This window comes from Rhinopithecus bieti, unplaced genomic scaffold, assembly GCF_001698545.2.
Source record: "Rhinopithecus bieti isolate Rb0 unplaced genomic scaffold, ASM169854v2 scaffold_2205, whole genome shotgun sequence".
NCBI lineage: Eukaryota > Metazoa > Chordata > Mammalia > Primates > Cercopithecidae > Rhinopithecus > Rhinopithecus bieti.
The window spans coordinates 2,234,604-2,254,339 of record NW_016803673.1 but is presented as its reverse complement, the minus strand read 5'-3'; the positions used below and the strand labels follow the sequence as shown (position 1 = coordinate 2,254,339).

General features: G+C 55.6%; 1 protein-coding gene across 2 annotated transcripts in view; it reads right to left on the bottom strand.

Moving 5' to 3' along the window:
* Positions 1-19,321, bottom strand: part of FAM163B (family with sequence similarity 163 member B) — a 33,561-nt gene extending 14,240 nt beyond the window's left edge. For both annotated transcript variants that reach the window (XM_017848577.1, XM_017848573.1), the window contains exon 1: positions 19,150-19,321. The gene's annotated coding sequence lies outside the window, so the exon portion shown is untranslated. The remainder of the gene's footprint in view (positions 1-19,149) is intronic.
* Between the last annotated feature and the right edge of the window lie 415 nt (positions 19,322-19,736).

The following is a 19,736-nucleotide window of genomic DNA, read 5'->3' as shown; positions in this document are numbered from 1 at the left end:
CCTCCCTCCTTCCTTCCTTCCTTTCTTCCTTCTTTCCTTCCTTCCTCCCTCTTTCTCTCTCTCTCCTTCCTTCCTTTCTTTTCTCTTTTCTTTCCCCTCCCCTCTCTTTTCTTTTCTCTTTTCTTTTCTTTCTTTTCCTCTTCCTCGAACTGAGCCCGGCTCCTAGTCCCACCTGGAAGGTGGACGGGAGGGAGGACCAGGCCAGGACTTGCTGGAACTACCAGAGCTCTCGTTTATTAAACAAATAACTTAGCCCTGGGGGCTCCCCGGTGCTTCAGTGAATCCCATAGGCACGGCCGGCATAGATACTTTGAGCATCCTCATGCAAAGACGAGGAAATGGAGGCACAAAGAAGGAAGAAGCGCAGGCTTTATACAATTCCAGGCCTTTACCCACCAAAATGGCCCAGTACGTTGAGATAATGTTCAATAAAACTCCTGGATGCTCAGTAAAGCCCTTTGTGACTCAGCCTTACGAATAGGAACAGATGGAGTCTCTGCTCACTGGGGACATGCCTGGAGTCCCAGGAGAGCCCTGAGAGCCAGTAGACACATGGAAGGCACCCCAGACCCCAGCCAGCAGCATGGGCTGGAAACTCTGCCCCCAGCTAGGAATTCCAGCCCTTACCAAGGTCTCCTCTGCCTGAGGGGCCACTGGGTGTCAAGGGGCCGACAGAACAGCATTCTCAGCCAGGACATGGGACACATGAGGCCAGGTTGAGAAAGAACCCTGGATACTCCCATCGCCTTTTGTGAAGGAAGCTTCCGGGGATCCTGAGAGAGGCACCAGCTCTGAAGCTGCTGGCCCTGCCCCCTGCGTTGGCAGAAAGCCTCTCTCCTTGGGTCCCTCAGCAGGCAGGCAGGCTCTGGACAGGGCAGGGCCCAGCTACTGGGGTATCCCGGTCTGTATTCCAAGGCCCAAGCCCAGCCCACCCCACTCACGACAGCTGCCTCCCTTCTGGGTCTACCTTGCACTGCCATGACTACCCCCTGCCAAGCAGCCAGCCTCCCGGGGCCGGGGCAGCCTCTTCTACAGTGGCAGGCGCCTGCTATGCTCTGGCACTGGGCCCCTGCCTCCCAACCCTCTCCATCCTGGGTCCACCACAGCGGGCTTTGTATTTACCTAGGCCAGGAACCAGGTGCTGTTCCAGATGGGGGAGACATCAGGGCCCAGCCTCAGGGCACTGCTCACCTGGGTGTTTTGGGGGGGCGGTAACTGCGGCTGAAATGACACCCACATTGCTCCTGTTGGGTCCGTGCACAAAAAAGCTCATCCCGCCCCTCCTCCTGGCTTGTCTCCCTGCAGGGGACCCTGCCTGGCCTTCTGCACAGCCAGTGTGAGCTCTCCATAGGAGAGGTTGTCCGGTCCTCCCTGGTGCCCCCATAGCGGCCTGTCCCTCACATTGGGATTGCACCAGCATCCCCCGAATGCACTGAAACCTGACTGCAGGCTCTACCCTGCAGCTTCGGACTCAGGTGGGCCGGGAATATGCCTTTCTCCCAAGTGCCCAGGGGATGCTGATGCTGCGGGCGTGGGGAGCACACTGGGAGAACCACTGTCCCGAAGGATGGCCCCCAAAGCAGGTCCGGCCCAACAGGGGCTCCTCTGAGTGAATCCTCACTCCTTGGGACCAACCTGGCCCTCACCCTAGGCCTGTCCGTGTGGCCTCTGCTTCAGGATGGGGACCGCTCTGGGGATGCACCTGCTGGCCTCAGGGCCTGTCCCTTGGCCTGGGAGACCCCTGGCACCCCCACTGCCCTCTCCCTTCGAGGTGACTGACTCCTTCTGGCCCTTTAAGATGATGCTGGGCCTCACCTTCTCCAGGAATCCTGTGTGGCCTCCCCCACTGCTCCCTGCCTGGCCCACCCTGTTCGTTTTCCTTGTTTTTCTGGAGCTACTCCCTTGGCCAGCCTCCTGAGGACACTATGACCTCGTGTCCAGCTCCACAAGGGTGGGCCCCCAATCTCACCTTGATGCACAGGCCTGGTAAACAGTGGGTGCTCCATAGATGCCTGTGGGCTGAATCACTGGCCGAGGCAGAGCCCCTGGGAGCCAAGCTGGGAGCCAAGCTCCCTGGGAGGGCTGAGGTGGTGCCATGCCCCTGTGGGACTTCTTGTGTAAGAGAATCACGACTGCAACTCCAGGGAGCAGAGATGCATCCCCCTCTGCCATCGGGGAAGTTTTGGGAAAGTCAACCTGAGCTAGAATTGAGCTCACTCCTGGGCAGCCTGAGAGGGAGGTCGAGGGTGTGTCCAGCAGCCACTAATGTCCACCCCACTGGTCAGGCGGACTGGCAGCCTGGAGCCATAAATGAGTGCCTTCCCTCTTCCGGGAAGATGCCCACGCTGGCTGTGCTGAGGGGCTCACACAAGACGGGCAAAGGGGTGGGGAGGCTGAGCCAGCGAACATTTCCCTCTCCAGCCAAGGGCCTGCTGACTGCTGACTCGCAGCCACCCTCCTTGCCTTTCAGCCACCACCCTGGTCCTGCAGCCTTGCAGATAACTATCAGTCTGTGCCTCCCCCAGGCCTGCCTGTGACTTCTTTACTTAAAGCACCATCAGCATCAACTAGGAGCTTATTAAACTGCAGAGTTCCAAGTCCCACCCAGGCCCATGGGGTCAGAAGCTCTGGGGGTGAGGCCCAGCAAGCCCCCAAGAGGATTCTGACCGACACCGCTGGAGAGCAACAGGCTGATCCTGGGCTGCACATTCGAATCACCTCAGGCAGTTACATCTGCCCCAGACCTGGCAGCATCCCAGGCCACTGACGGGACAAGCTCCAGGGCTGGGCCCAGGAACCAATACGTGCATAGCTTTGCTGGTGGCGCCAACCAACGTGCAGCCCAGGCCGAGGCCCTCTGAGTTAGGAACATGGAATGTGTGTGAGTGCAGTGTGCACCTGTGTGGTGCGGGTCAGCAGGAAGCAGAGCGCCCCCTCATGAGTCTTTACAGGGACCTGGGTCATGCTGATGAAGGTTCCCCCTGTATTGCCCATTCTGCAGATGAGCCAACAGCAGGGAAGTGATTTGCCAAGGAAATGCAGCCAGCAGGAGGCAGACTCCCCCGTCTCAGCATCTCTTCTTGCTCAGCCAACCAAGCAAAGTGACGCCTGGAGTCGGCTGTTTCCTCCTGTATCTCATCTCTAGCAAATCCTGCCCACCTAATTTCCTGAGTAGCTCCAGAGTCCAGCATCTGTCCACTGCCATCCGTGCCCTCTGCCACCCCCAGCCCAGGCCACCTCTACTGCCTCCTCTGCCAGCCTAGGTCATGCACCTGCTCCCAGGCCCTCACCTCCACGCCCCCTGCTCCAGGCAGCCTGTGCTTTTGCCTGTTGATACCACCTCTCCCTCCCAGCCCTGGATGCCTCTGATGCTGTGTCCACATCTGCCCGGGAGTCAGAAAGAGTTGGGCAGGAATCCAGACTCTCCCCATTAGCATCGGGGCGACCATGGCCTCAGTCTTGTCTCTAAAACAGGAGAACTATGACAATCTCCAGCTTTCCTCCCTCCTCTCCATGGCATCTACTGAGAGCCAGCTGTGTGCCAAGCACAGTCTAGTGCTGGGGCCAGGGTCCCGACCTCATCCTGGCCAAGGGAGATGGGCTGTCGGCAGGCTAGATTCGCACCCCAGCCCTGAACCTCAGACACTGCCCAGGGGCTGGCGGTGCCAGTGGCTTCGATGGCGCCTCACTGGCCTCTCCTTGGAATTTCCCTTGCTAAGTCTGGGCTGGAAGCTCCAGCCCAGGCCTGTCTCAGCCACATCTACTCCCCCTCTGCCACTCCCAGATCCACGGGGCAGGCTCTCAGTGAGAGGAGATGACGGGGTGGCCCATGTGGAGCAGGCTCTGGGGCTGCGGGGACATTTCTGTGACTGTGCCAACTGGTAGGACTTCAATTATGTTTTAACAAGACAAGATCAGCTTGTGTAGACCACGCTGCGGTTTGGTTTCCTGTCCCAGTGGCTACGTCCAGAGCTGTGCTCTTGGAATAGTGTGCCAAGGTTTCCTTTGCAGCGCATTTGTTTCCCGTAAGGCGTCCCCATCAGTCCATCCAAGGAATCTCTCTGGAACACAGCTCCTGACCTAGGCCCCAAACATCTGATGTCCTGGATCCTCCAAGGTTGCTCCTGATTTACATTTCTGGCCTCACCTGCACTGCCCCAATGCCCTTTAGACTTGTCTGGGTAAGAGGTTATTCCTCTGGCCTCCCAGCCACCAACTTTGCATTTTCTTGCTTCTGGGCCTTTGTTAGTGCTATTCCCAGGACCTTGAACTGCCCTCCAGCTCTGCATACTGAGATTCCTGGCCATCTGTCTCCATGTTCCTTGAGCAAGCCTTTCCTGATTCCCACCCCTGAAGATGGCTCCCTCTTCTGGGTTCTAGTAGCACCCACTGTCTGCACCACATGTTTGGCATTTATAGGTTATCAATAATTCAGCAGCAAATATTCCTTGAGCTCTTACTGCATCCTGGGCCTAGCTTTGGGTCCCTGCTTTCGTGGAGTTTTCAGTCTTGTGGGGGGACATGAATGTGCACTGTGATTTTGGGAGTGCAGAGAGGGAGAATGGGGAGGGTTAACAGGGGTGGCAGCCAGGAGAGATGGCCCTGAGTGAGGGGCCCAGATGCTGAAACCTGAGGATGAGTAGCGAGAAGATGGGAAAGAGCATCCTGGGCAGGAAATGGCTCGTGCAAAGGCCCAGCGGTGGGCAGGGCAAGGCAGGACCTGGAGAAGCTCATCCTGCTTGGAGCATAAGAGCAGGAGGGCGACAAGACAAGAGGGGCGAGGTCAGCAGAGACCTGGCAGGCAGCAGGGCGTTGGTGCCTAAGCCAGCCTTCCTGGAGCCCTCTCCCTGCCTTCCCTGTTACAGCTTGGTGCTCCTTCCTCTCCAGAACACTTTCCGGGTCAGTCTTCCTCACATTTTATGTGCATCGAGTTGCCTGGGGAGCAGGGCTGCAGGACTGTGCATTTGTTTTTGTTTGTTTTGTTTTTGAGATGGAATCTCCCTCTGTTGCCCAGGCTGGAGTGCAGTGGCATGATCTCGGCTCATTGCAACCTCTGCCTCCTGGGTTCAAGTGATTCTCCTGCCTCAGCCTCCTGAGTAGCTGGGACTACAGGTGTGTGCCAGCACACCTGGCTAATTTTTGTAGTTTTAGTAGAGATGGGGTTTTTGCCATGTTGGCCAGGCTGTCCTTCAACTCTTGACCTCAAGTGATCCTCCTGCCTCGGCCTCCCAAAGTGCTGAGATTACAGGCGTGGGCCACCGGGCCTGTGGGATCAAACTGTCAGGGGTCCTGAAAGGATCAAACTGTTTCCCAGTAACTGAGCCGCATCCCAGCCAGGACTGTGCATTTCTAACAAGCACCTGGTGTTGCTGGTGCGGCATCCTCGGACCACAATTTGAGGACAAGGGGCTGCAGCCCTTGGCTTCTGGGACATTGTGCTGTCCCCGATTTCTCCCTCCCTCCTTGGCTGACTTCTCCTCCTCTCCTGACCTCTAAGCGTGAAGGGGCCCAGGGTCAGGCCTCAGGTTTCCCTTCCTTCCCCATATCCACCCTTCCCACGGTGGCTTCCTGCTCTTTACAGCTGCCAAGCCATGTATCAAAAATATTCCCTACTCCATGGTTACTCTCCACCCGCTTAACCTGCTTGGTTTGTACCTTCATCCCATACTTGGCATAGTATACCTTCATTTACTGTCTGTTTCTTCCCTCTGGAATTGGAGTTGCTGAGGACAGGAGCTCAGTCTCTTTATTCTGGTGCCTGGAACGGTGTCCTGGGCCCATGGTGGGCACCTGTTGACTCTCAGCTGAATGAAGAGTGAATGCATCCAGGGGAAGGGGCAGAAGGGTGCTGGCCAGGAGAGTCACTGGACCGGTTCTGCTTTTGGGAGTGGCTCTGTGGCTGCAGGTGCAAGGCAGGCACGGTGGTGTGGGTGTGGAGGCAGAGTGGGAGGAAGTTGTTCAGAGGCTGTCATGGTCAACAGTATGGAGGAGGTGGTGGGCTGGAGAGAAGGGGATGGGGGGATGAGTGGGAGGGAGCACTAACAGGGCTTGGTGGTGGTTTGATGGGGAACAGGGAGGAGTCCTGGGAAACCAGAGGCTTCTGGCCTGGGCGGCTGTGAGCGGGGAGCCCCCGAGTTTGCCGTGCTCCTGTCTGGGAGCAGCAAGGTGGGTGCCACTTGAATCCGGGCTGTGCATCACCTTGGCTAAATTTCTTGGTTCCTCCACGTTTCAATTTGATCAAATGGAGATGACAGTAGAAGTCACCCCATAATCAGTGAGGGGGCCTCACCCTTGTTGTGCAAAGCAGCATTAGCCAGAATTTCAGCCAAGATGGGGTAATGGGGACCATGCTTGCCCTCCCGCTTGAAGGCGACACCAGGTGACGAAGGGAAGCACTCCTCAAACCACGGGGGAGAGACAAGGAGGGTCCTGTGGTGGCCCCAGCTCCCTCCAGCTGGAATCCCAGGCTATGGTGCAGGGAGCTCAGGTACAGCCCGCTGGTCTCCCTGAGTTGCGGAGAGAGATGATAGCCCAAGCAGACCAAAGTCACTGGAGGTCACAGGACACAGAACTGGGGACGAGCCTACTGCTCCATGGGGGACTGTGGGGCCACAGGGCTCTGCAAAGGGTCCTCCATGAGTAGCTGGCTGAACAGTGACTCAAATGTGAGCAAAACTACCTGAGGCAAGAGAAAGAACCAGTTGATAGGATTCCAGGGAACAGTATTTGAAGCTCTCACAGGTCCAGAAATAGTTCCTCTTCCCACCAATCAGGGAAGTTTCTAATTCATGAAGCACTGGGTACAGCGCTCAGAAGGGTTTGGACTAACAGCTACTCTAGTCTTGCCTAACAAAGCTTAAAAGCAAGGCCTGAAAGGATCAAACTGTTTCCCAGTAACTGAGCTGCATCCCAGAACAGACCTCACAAATATGTATTGCAATATAACAATGAAGTGGAATTCACAATGTCTGGCATCCAGTAAAAAATTTACCTGGCATGGAAAGAAGCAGAAAAATACAAACCACAATGAACAGAAAATCAATTCATTGGAACTAACCCAGAAGTAGCACAGATGATAGAATTAGGAGACAAGGGTATTAAAATAGTTATTAACTGTAGCTCATATGTTCAAAACACCAGAGGAAAACTTGAGTGTATTAAGTAGAGACATAGAAGATATGAAAAAGAACCCACCAAACTTCTAGAGATGAAAACGTGACAATGCCTAAGATGAAAAATACAGTTGATGGAATTAACCTCAGACTAGATATGGCAGAAGAAAAAATTAGTGAACTTGCAGAGAGCAGTAGAAATGATCCAAAATAAAATAGAGAGAAAAACATCAATAAATGAAAAAACAAACAGAACTTCAGTGAGGTGTGGAGAAGTTCAAGGAGTCTGATATATGTATAACTGGGATCTCCAAAGAAGTTGGGGCTGGTGCAAAAAACAATTAGAATAAATATTGGCTGAAAAATTTCCAAATTCAATAATATTATAAACCCACAGATCCAAAAAGCTCCACAAACCACAAACACAAGAAACAGGAAGAAAACAACACCAGGGAACATCATAATCAAATTGCTTAAAACCAGCAATGAAGAGAAAAATCTAAACACACAGAAAAGGGCTGAATGACCTACAGGAGCCCGAAGGTAAGAATGACGGCAGACCCCTTGCTGGAGACAATGAGAGCCGGGAGACAGTGGAGTGGTGTCTTTTGAGTACTAAAAAAAAGAAAGGCTATCAACCTGGAATGTCCAATCCAGAAAAAGAAAAAAAAAAAAAAAAAAAAAAAACCTTCCAAAATGAAGGGGAGATGAAGAGCAGCGTTTACACTGTCTCCTTTTCTAGACTCGTCCAGGGGACAGGGCCCAAAACTCAGCTCCTTCTCAGACACAGGTCTGGACCTACCACTGTGGATTCTGATTTTCTCACTGGGTTTGGGTCCTAACCTGAGCCATGGTGACAACATCTAAGTGGCCAGTCTGGGGGGCTCCCTGCTCAGCCTTCAATCTCACAAAACCCAGCTTCAAGGCCTCCCTGGGAGCCAGACAGCGGGAGGTACTTTGCTCATGGGGGACTGGGTCGAGTCAGGTTTGTCTTGTGAGAGGCAGGGTTGAGGAGGCAGCAGCTCCTCAGGGGCTCTCCCCCGGAGACCCCAGCCCCTTGGACCCAGGTCCTTCAGAGCGAGCATGGGGTGGAACAAGTCACAGGGTGGGGTGCGAGGCACGTTCTGCACACCAACCCTGAACCTTATGCATCCTTACCCATCACCACAAGAGTGTGAAAACAAAAGAGATGTGCATTTTTTCAGGAAAAAACAACAAGCCAAAAAATATATAATGTCTATTTTAGCTGTTCACAAGGTTACAGGCAGTTTCCATGGCTACAGCTGTGCGCTGCATGTGCTAGGGTGAGGAGGTGGGCTCTCCTTAACCCAACAGTTGGGACACTTGGACAATTTCGGCCCGGGAGCCAGGCACCTGCTGCTGGCAGGAGAGAATGGGGGAGGGAGGGAGGGAGAGAGAGAGGGAGGGAGAGAGAGAGGGACTGCTCTCCCAGGACTGTGATGTCGGCGGTGAATTAGAATAACACGCTCGTGCTCCTCGGCCCACTGTAGTTTTGGTTGAGTTCTTGGGTCTATATCTCCCCGGAGAGAGCAGCCTGAGAGTTAGAGACAAGAGTCCTTATCTTATTTCACAGGTGGGGCACTGGGGACAGGGACCTGAGGCACCAGCAAACAGGTGGTAAATGAACACCTGGGCTGCTGGTTCATGTGCCTGTCACTCAGGGCTCCTTTCAGTGCCCCCTCTCAGGCTGCTCAGAGGTGCCCTGAGATCTCTAGCCTCATCAGGGAGAGCCCAGGGCAGATGGAGGGGAAGGGTGCCAGACTGCCCCTGCTGGATGCAGGCAGCGCCCCCTCCCCCAGGGACCTTCCCCCCTTCCCTGTGAGTGGCCCTCCCACCTGTGCCCTGGGGGCAGCTTCCACCTGGTCTGAGCCCCACACTTTCAGCTTTGTCTCCCACCCTCCTCCTGTCCTGCCTCTGGGCTGCAGCCATTCTGGCCTTTAAATGCCTCACCTGCACAGAGTTCGCCTCTGCCTCCTGGCCTTTGCACACACTGCTCCATCGACCCAGAACTGCCATCCACTCCTCGCATGGTCAGGTCAGGCTCCTGCTCAGCTCTCAGCTCAGATGTGACTTCAGGGAAGCTTTGCTGCCCTCCCAGGCCTCCTCTGGGTTCCCCTTCCCAGTACACGGTGCTGCATTGTGCCACAAAGCGGCAACCTGGGGTCCCGGGACCCACTGCAAGCCGACAGACCAGTGATAGCTGTGCTCTGTGTGTTTGCCTCTGCTGTGTGGGTCTGGTATATCTGTGTCTCGGCTGGGTGTCCTGTGCTCTTATGTGTGTCAGTGTGTAAAGGGTGTATGTGCTGCATGCATCAATGTATGTTGTCATGTGTCCATGCTGTTTAGTGTGTGCATCGTGCTTCTGTTTTCTGCTGTATGCATGTGTCTGGTGTGCCTAATGCATGTGTTGAATGGCACCGTGTGTGCTTGCATGCTATCTGCATGCATGTGATGAGTGCGTGCCTGTGGCTGGTGAGCCTGGCTGTCTGTGTTATGTGTGTATGCTGTGCCATGTGGTCAGTGTGCCATGGGTGCTGATCTGTGCCATGTGTTCACGTGTGTGTGTAATGTGTGTGCCCATGGGTGTGAGCATGCGCCATGTGTGTGCTGCTGCTCATGTGTGGCTCTGCTTATGCACGCTACAAGTGACTGTTTTTGCTGCCATGTGGGTGTATATGTGCATGAGATGGGTGTGCTCTGTGTACAAGTGCTGTGCTGCATGGTGGTGTGCTCTAGTGTGTGTGCCATGTGTATGGCATGGGTGCAACGTGCTGAGTGTGGGTCGTGTGTCGCTGCCTTCTGCCCCTAATGGGTGTGTATTGTGGGGGAGTGGTGGTCTGTGCTCCATTATGGTGTGGGTGCGTGATGCATGGTGTGTGTGTATCTGTGTTGCATATGTCGTGAGCTGTGTGGGCCTGTGTGCGTATGTGTGCATGCTGTGTGTGTCTGGTGCTGCTGCTGCTGTGTCTCTGTGTACGTGCTGTGTGTCTGTGCTGCATGTGCCAAGGCGTGAGTTGTGTGTGCATGTGTGTGTGGTCTCTGTGCATGTGAACTGGTGCATGTGTGCGGTGTGGGGGTGCCATGTCGTGGTCTATGTGTATGTCGTGCAGTGCTGCCTGAATGTGTGTGCATGAGGCTGTGTTGTCTGTGTGCATTGTGCATGTGCGTGTGGGAATGTGGTCTGTGTGCATACGTGTGTGTGTGCATGTGTGAGTGTGGTCTGTGTACATATGTGTCTGTGTGCATGTGAGTGTAGTCTGTGTGTGTGTGTCTGTGTGTGTGTGTAGTGCTGAGGGTGGATGAAGAGCAGCATGCAGGGGCAAAGGTAGAGTCCAGCAGCCTGGCCCATCCCAAAGAGACTGGCTGGCCCACATGGCAGCCAGGGCAGGGCCGTGTGCCACGGTACCCCTGTTTTCCTGTGGTGTCACCCACTCTCAGTTCAGTGGAGCCCAGGGAACCTGGTATTTATAAGGGAAGCCCCAGATGGCCCCTGCAGCTGGGCCTCTAGATTCCTGCAGTTCATTTGAAGCTGGGCCCAGCTTGTTCCCTGGAGTTTTAGATGGGGTCTGCAGTGGGACGGGGTGGGAGCAGGAGTGAAACCAGAGGGTAAAAGGATGGGTGGAAGCCCAAGGACTGATGGGGCTTGAGAAGAGGTTGGTCTAAGCTCCTGGAGTCACAGGCTCCCAGAATCTTAAAGCCAGATTTTAGAGTCTTAGAAAATCAAAACATGCAACCAATGGCGGCTCAGAATCTGAGACTCCTTTCCTCTTAGGTTTGGAAGGGACTTCGGAAGATAACTGGTGTAATCGCACGCTCAATGAACAATCGCAGACACCCCCTAACCCCCTCTTCCCCTCGCAAATAACAATTCATCCAAGGCCATTAACTCAACTCTCCCTTGGTAGGGGGTAGAAGGGTGCTTCATTGCCTCAAGTTCCTGGCTGAACTCCAGACATTTTGTTTCTCCCTGAGGTCACCCCAAGTTCTCTCCCAAGTACCAGCCATAAGGACCCCTGGGAGGGCCCTACCCACCTGCAAGCTGTCTGAGAGCAGGGCCTCAGAGGTCAGCAGGGCCTGTGAGCTGACAACCCTTCATCCATTCCTCACTCTCATTCACTCCTCCTGGAGCCCTGACCACCCACTGCCCCGTACTAGGCACAGGGGTTACAAAGACCCACCGGACCCCCTTCCTGAGCCTCTGAGCTCTCTGGGCAGGGCGCGCCTTTGGAGCCAACTCAGCCATTCTACTGTAACCTGTGTGGGTAACTTCGCTGCCCTGAGCAGTCTTTGACCAAGGCTTTAGCAAAGACCCTGCCTGGAGCAATTTTTTTAACATTAATTTTCCTTTTTAAAGAAATTGGGCTCAGCCATTTTTAAACGAGTGGAGGCGTGCTATTGAAAGGGTCTGTCTTGCAGATGAGAGGATTTTTTAGAAACTGGTCGTGCTGTCGATACAAGTAGCAGCATTAACCCCAGGGGCCTGGCCAGGCGAGACCCACCCCCTCTGGAGTTCCCTTCCGATTACTGAAACCCCCGTAACTGGAGAATGACGGGTGCCACACGGGTCAGACCCAGCTGCCCCCCGGATTGCTCCTACACGCTGGCTTGCCTCCCATTTCTGGAACACTGCAAGTCCCTTCTTCCCTGAGGACGTTTTGCTGGTTTTGAACATTTGAGGGAAGACCCTGATGGGGAAGACCCTGATGGGAAACCAGACGCCATCTCTCTCCCTAACCATGGGGTGTCTTGGTCCGGGGGAGCCACAGCCACACAAAACACCCAGCCATCTGACCACCATGGCGTCAGGGCATGTCTCGGAAGGGCTGACTAAAGCTGGGACCTGGCACTGGCCAGGAGGTCCTTCAGACAGAGAGGGGAGTAGGTGGGAGGAGCCTCGGGGAGGAAGGGACTCTGAGGATTCCAGAAACAGGCAGTAGCCAGCACACGGAGTACCGCAGGGAGGACCAGCAGGGAAGCTGGGGGCTGGCAGGGTCTGTCCTGGGTGGGGCTCCACAGGCTGCATGGGGGCTGGGTTCTATTCTCAGCTGGGAATGATTTTAAGCAGGGTTTGAACCCTGCCCCCCCTCCCCCCCACACAGGGAGTTTTAGCACTGCCACAGGGCCACTTGGCAGGCCTTGCCTCCAGCCATGCCCAAGACCCCGCAATATAACAAGTTCCATCTGCCACACTTCTACCTGGGCCTGGGATCTCCCGTGGGTGATGATGGATGAGTCCTCATCACTCTGCAAGCGGGAAAGAGCCAGGCCCATTTTCATAGACCAGGAAACTAGGGCACAGAGAGGTTCAGTAACATGCCTACGCTCACCAGCTGGAAGAGTTCGAATCCAGCTGGTGGGGTTGAGCTATGGGGTCCCACGCTTGCGACTGTTCAGAGCATCTGACTGGTTCTGTGGACGTGCCCTCCCTGCTCCTCCCTCCCCCTGCTTCCGTCCACCAGTGCTACCCCCTTCCCTTCTGGCGCCTGGGCAATGATAGGCGTTTTCCCAGGAAGAGAAGGGCCAGCAGTGAACAGGACGGCACAGCCCAGGGGTGACAAAAAAGACCATGCGAGTGATTGTTCAAGACTCTGCGTTGGAAAACAATTTTTTTTTGAAATACAGATCTGTTCAGTAATTAGAGGGAACTCTCATGTGGGAAGTTCCATGAAGGTAAAATTAAAGTTGACTACATTTTTAATTTTGTAAATGGGTTCACACGGAGGCAGGAGGCTTCTGCATAATGAGTGTTTAACCAAACAAACTCTAAACACAGGTAAATACCAGAAGCTCACAGTCGACAATGTTGCAGAGAAGCTGATATTTTTCTAGTAAAATATTGGATGCTTTTTTCTGCCTTCCTTTGAATCAGAATCGAATCATTATATCCCAGAATCAGCCCTCTTAAAGCAGTGGCTGGTTTTGAACCGTTTAGAGGGGAGACCTGAGATGGGATTCTGGCCCTAAATACGGGCTCTCCTTTCAGCTGAGTCTGCTGGGCTCCAGGGCAGAGGAGGGGCTGGCGCAAGAGGTTGGCCCAGGGAGAAAGGGCACCTGGGGTGGGTGGGTGCTCGCCTTCAGATTGGGAAAATGAACATCTTTATTTTGCCTTAGTAAAGTTCCGTAATGAATCAAGTGAGACTCGAAAACAGGATGTAAACATGACATTTCAAACACAAAGGTGAGGCCCTTGACAAATGCTACAGAGAAACCACTCCCAGACGCCTCCCCTCCTACTGCTGTGGGTCCAATGCATCCCCAGCGCATCCCACCGCAGTGGGCCTTTTCCTCCAGAGCCTCAGATCACTCTTGGCAAAATAATCAGAGCTAACGCTAGGGGGATGCGTTGGCAGGAACAGCGGAGGGTCTGCATGGCTGGTGAGCGGAGTGGAGACCAGGGGATGAGAGTCGGGGGACAGCACGCGGGAAAAGCAACCCCAGCCACAATGCAGCTTGGAAAGCTAAAAGCCAATGAGATGACAGGGAAGTGGCCCAGCCTGTTCTCTCCCACCCTCAAAGGGAGTAGAGGAAATTCAGGGGCGTCTTTAGCAGGGCCACCGCTCATTAGCCAAAGTCGACAGACTAGTCCTCCTGCCTCCTGGTGATGACAGGAGCCCCCATGTCTATGCCACACCGACTTCTTCCCGCTGTATACTCATCCTTCAGGGCTTAGCTTAAGCCCCACCTCCAGGAAGCCTTCCCTGCCTGCTCCAGCCCAGGGCATACGTTCCTTCGAATCTGGGTACCTGCTACCTTGCACCCATCTTCTAATCCATGGACAGCTGCTTTTGCATTGCTATTTCTTTTCTTTTCTTTGTTTTTTTTTTGGGGGGGGAGGGACACAGAGTCTCACTCTGTCACCCAGACTGGAGTGCAGTGGTGTGATCTTGGCTCACTGTAACCTCCGCCTCCCAGGTTCAAGCAATTATCATGCCTCAGCCTCCTGAGTAGCTGGGATTACAGGCATCCGCCACCACACCTGGCTCTTTTTTGTGTGTGTTTTTATTAGAGACGGGGTTTCACCATGTTGGCCAGGCTGGTCTGAAACTCCTGACTTCAAGTGATCCGCCTGCCTTGGCCTCCCAAAGTGCTGGGATTACAGGCATGAGCCACCGTGCCCGGCCTATTTATTTCTATTCACACTGCACATCCCTCGTCCAACTACGAAATCCTTCCCTGGAGTGATTACTTGAGTGGATGAGTATATAAAATGAACACACACAAAACGTAAAACCTGTGGATGGCCTACATGACTGTTTACTGACAGGAGTCCAGGTAAATCAATGACAGACTAGGGTGTCGACATGCAGACACAACCAAGACCTGTTAAGTCAAAGGACAGGGAAGAACACACATAGACTGGTCCCTCGGGGGTGCCCGGTGTGGCTGACACACACGTCACTGACACAGCCGAGCACTGGGGGGCAGGCCACACCCAGGAAACCGTGGGCTTCTACTTTGGGTAAAAACAACCAACCAACCAACCAACCAACGAACAAAAGCTGAATAGCTTGGCTTTTCTCTTACCGCAAGCATGTATTTTATTCAAACACCCTTTAATATATGAAGTTAAATATATAAGGAGCATGAAGGAGACAGTCACCCTTGCTTTATGCAAATAGAACCTCTTTTCTGCTGTGGTGGGTGGTGAGTCTCAAACTCCACGGAACACAGGAATCACCTGGGGACTGGTTACAACAGGTCTGGGGGCCTGCGGACCTGCATTTCTCATGGGTTCCTGGGGCTGCTGCTGCTGCTGCTGGTCCTCAAACCCCATATGGAGTAGCACAATTTCAGATTGATGTCTATAAGGTAGTGCAGCCAAATACAGCAAATGCAAATGAGGATGATTACAAAAGAGAGAGGACGGTTCTCCAGGGACCCGGGACCTGCCAGCAGGCCCAGCTCCCAGAAAGGGCCAGCCTGTTGCATGCAGAAACTGTGGACCTGCTCACGAGGAACAGAGAGGGAGGTGGCGACGGTTACGCCTGTGTGTGAACACTGAGGTCAGGAGCCAAGGTGTGGGGTTTGCCTGTTTGCCAGGTGCAGTCCGAGGCCTGTGGGCCCTGAGGCCACCTTACAGCAGAGCGAGGAAGTGAGCACGGGTCGGGGTTGCGTGGGGTGCACCTGGCACCTGGCTTGGCCGGGCCTGGGCTCTTCTCCCGGTCTGCTGGCTGGGAGGTAAGCTGGCACATCTGAGGCGGATGTAATGATTGCCATTTTATGAATGAAAAACCTGGGGCCCAGAGAGGCTGAGTAACCTCATGAGGGACACACAGCTTGGATGGAAACATGGCTCTGCTCAGCTACAGAAGCTGTGCACTTGTCCACTCAGCCACACTGCCACCCTCAGCAGCCAGGGAATGTGGTGGACGAGGTGGCAGCCCCGGGAGCCTGGCTTGTTTTGGGGCCTCTGTCCCAGTCCCTGCCTAGCCTCCACTGGAGCCTCCCAGCTGGTGCAGCCTTCTTCCACCTCTGCCACCTGGGAAAACTGAGCACAAAGGCAGAGGTGACTAGCTCGGACCGGCAGGGACCCACTCCCACAGGCACGGTTCCCCGAGGGCTGGGAGCGCCCAGAGCACAGGCGGTAACGTCCAGCCCAGTGGAAAGACGGCTCTGACACTGAGCTGCTGCTGAAATAACAGTCCTCCCCCAGGCCCCTGGGGTCACATCCTCACTGCCTATAAGTAGCCCATCCTGAGTGTCCGACACTGCCTGAGCCTGACTTAAGGGAGTAGTATAGGAGTGACATTTGGGCAGTCTTAGGCCATCTCCCATCATCCCAACACAAACATCCAGCCCCCCACATGCCTGTCACTTGCTCTCTTCTTACCACCCTGGTCCAGGCCCCCATAGTTTCCCTTCCTCCCCAGCTTCCTGCCTGCAGGTCTCCCTCTCCAAGTCATTCCCCATGTTGCAGCCAGAGAGGGTCCCTAAAGGCCAGAGGTGACCGTGTCCCTCCAGGCTCACAGGCCCTGGTTCCTGTGGACTTCGGCAGAAAGTCCAACCACTGAGCAGGGCTTACAAGCCTGACGGAACTGGATCCCACCTGCCTCTCTGGCCTCCTCCTTCACTGATGAGGCCCCAGGGAAGGAGGAGGCACAGTCTCCATTTTTCAGCCCAAGACCTTCAGACCCAGGGTTCCACAGCCAGAAAGCAGCAAAGCCGGGCTTTGAACTCTACCTCCACCAGCCCACATCACCCCAGGGGCAACAGGATTCCTTCCTCTCTCGAGCAACCCCTAGCAAGCGGGGATTGGGCCAAGGCCTGTGGGAGGATTCGGCAGTGGAGGGAGGGAGCTGGCAAACACTGAGGCCTCAGAACTCATCAAATCCCCTCTGGAGCAAATCCAAAAGGACTGAGACACTGCAAGAAGGACCAGCGCCAAGTGTGGCAGCAGCTGGTAGAGAAGCCCCCCAGCCCCACCCTGGCCTCTGTGGGGTGGGCCCCGGGACCACATGCTCTCGGTGTCTAAAAGCCTTTCAGCCGGGCTCACGGTTGCCCTGGTGTCCCATGTGCCAGCAGGGAAGGCAGGGGCACCCTCATTTTTGCAGATGGGGATGTGGAGGGATGTGCCCGTGGTCTGGCCTGGAATCCACTCTCTCTGCTACACAAATTGCCGTTTTACCGACACATAGATCAAGACTTGCTACGCTGAAGAGGGAAGTGGCAGTGGGGCCAGGAGCTGAGTAGAGGACAGAACAAGCGCCCGGCTGCTACTTAGCCTCCCCTCCTGCCCCAAGAGTTTAGAGTCAGAGGTAATTGACTGAGATGAAATAAATCTCTCCCCTCCCGAGTGCTGTAATTATTCTTCGCTGGAACCGGCTGCCATGAGGCTGTAGAGGCAGGCCCACGTGGCAGGAGCCAGAGGTCTCACTGCAGGAGTGGGTCCGCGTGCTGTGAAGCCTCACCCAGAACCAGCACCAGAAAAGTCAGGAATATAGAGCCAGCCCCTAAATATACAAAACGGGGGTGATCACGTGAGTAGGGAGTAGGGTTGGCAGGGACTGGGGGCTTGGGCTCGGGTCAGTCCGAAGACTTCAAAACCGCTCTGCACTCCCTCAATACCATGGCAAAAAGGGAGGAACCGCACTCCTCTCAGCTTCCACACTCCATCCAGGGCTTAGATGAACACAGCTGCAATGGCTCAGAGGGGACATTAAATGATCCACCCCATAATTTTGTAGATGGGAGACTGAGGTCTAGAGAGGAAAGTGACTTGCCCAAGGTCACCCAGAAAGGTGGACAGAACTCAGCAGAGGAGTCCCGACTTCTCCATCTGTGCCTACCTTTCCCCAGGCACCCTTGTTCATGTTTGCTGATGGCACCGGCATGACAGACGTGTGTTGGGGACTCCAGCCTCAAGGGCAGGAAGAGCTCTGTGGGGCTCCTTCACCTACTTGCTGGAGAGGGGAGGTTGGAGAAGCTGCAACACCTCTGTGTGCCAGGTTCTGAGTGGTGTTGGTAGGTCCTGAGAGTCCAGCAATGCACCCTGGGGCTCCCACTCCCTCCCCATGCAACTGGGGCACTGAGGCTGGGAGCCTGTGGATCCTTCCCAGACCCCCAAATCCTTCAGCAGCCATTTCCAAGCTTTCCGAGTAAGTCCAGACAAGCCAGGCCCGTTGGAAACTCAGCTGATAGGGAACCCAGAATCCAGCTGGATCCAGGGTACAAAGACTGCCCTGTGGGTCTTTTTCATAGCGTCGTGCAGATGCTCAACAAACTGCCGGCAAGTGCAAGACCAAATGAACAAAACCCGACATTTCCTGGGCCCCCAAGCCTTAGGGTGAGATTTGTTCACAAGCTGCCAGCACCTAAGCTGTTTAGGAAGCTTGCAGTCAGTGCACCAAGAGTTAAAACCAGCCCTTGCCCAGCCCAGGAAGTGCTGGTTCTCACCTGCTCAGGTGGGTAGAGCCCTGGTCACCTCCACTCCACTCTATTCTATAAAAGGGAGAAGGTGGGAAGATGGGCAAAGGTGCTTTTCAAGCAACCCTGAACTTTTTTGGGGTTGGCAATTACTGCTCTCCCCAGAAGCCCTGAAGTGCCTGGGCTGGCAGGGGCTGAGGGAAATGCAGGGGAGAAGGCTGGCAAGGTGGCTCACTGGCTCTCCTGAGTTCCTACTTCCTGGGGAAGGTGCCAGGATGAATGCTGAGGCTCAGGCCTCAAGGATACTCCCCTTACCCTGCAGGAGGTTCCATGAATTTGACCCTTGAGTTTCTTGTCTCAGAGCCACTGGGGCTGCTACAGAACACACACATTGGCAGGACCAGGCAGTCCCTGGCCGTGGGAGGACAGGACATGAGTGGGGTAAGACAGTGGAGTCCGGAGGACTCATGTCGAATATCTCTTGGGTTTTTGATGTGTACAGTCTTTTCCTTTCTGGCCGAGGAAACCCAGTGTCAATCAGGCACCCCCCCACCTGTCACTGAAGCAGAGATTCCTAACAAAGGTGTGAGGTGGTGGTGAGAGAGGCTGGCATGTTTGAGGCCAGCTCCACCACTTCCTCACTCTGTGACCTTGGGCAAGAGACCAAACTTCTCTAAGAATCAGTTTCTGCATCTGTGAAGTGGGGCCAAGGCCCCTTTCTCGTGGGTGTTGGGTGAATGGGATGGGATGAAAATGCAGCACCAGCTCTGGCGGAAGGCAAAGCTTAACAAATAAGTCTTTGCTCTCGGCAGGAAAAGAAGGGGGCCAGGTTTCCAGTGGGCTCTTCTGGGAAACTTTCCCTCCCCACTGTCCCCCCCCCAGGCCACTGTTCCGAGGGAAATGAAGCCCCCCTTCCTAAAGTGGGTCCCCCGCCTCTCCCTAGGCCCTCGTGCCCACCTGGGTCTCAGTCCCCTCCTCAGGGAGGAGGGTGGAAACCAGGGGATGGGTGACGCCAGCTGGGTCAGGGGACCTGGTGCGAGGCAGCCGGGGCAGGCTGCAGTTGGCACTCTGGACGAGTGGGCACCCAGCTGGAGCTTTCCAGCCTGCATCTTCTGCCCCACACCCCGTGACCCGCGGCCCGCTCGGCCCTTACCTTGAAGCAAGGGAACGGCGCTGCCCCGGCCGCGAGGACTTGGGCGCACGTGACGGGGCGGGCGGGCGTCCGTCCCGGGCAGGGCGCAGCTAGCGGCGGCCGCTCATGCCCAGGCCACGGCGGTGGCGCCTGGTGGGGCTGGGCGGGCGAGGCGAGCGCCTGAGAGGCCCTGGAGGCCCCCGGGGAGGCGACGCGTGCCCGGCGTGCACCCCTGGCCAGCTCCGCGCTGGCAAGCCGCGACTGAGCGCGGAGACGCCCGGGGCTGGCTCGCCCGCGAGCGCACGGCGCGGGCTGGCAGCCTGGTCCCCGATCGCAGGCGCCGCGCTGGCGGGGAGGGCGCGCGCCCGAGTCTGCGCGGGGAGCGCGCGTCACCGGCCCGCGCGCGCAGTCGTCGGGGGATGCCGGGAGCGGCCCGGGGAGCTGTCCCTGGTGCTGACGGCTCGTCAGCTCTCCCGGGGCCGCGCGACCTCCTGGAGGCCTGGGGGCACCCCCAACCCGGCCCGCGCCCTGCGGTGCTCCCTCCGCTCTCCGCCTGTTCTTGTGGCGTTCCGGCTTCCACAACGTTGGGATCTGGAGTCAGGCCGAAG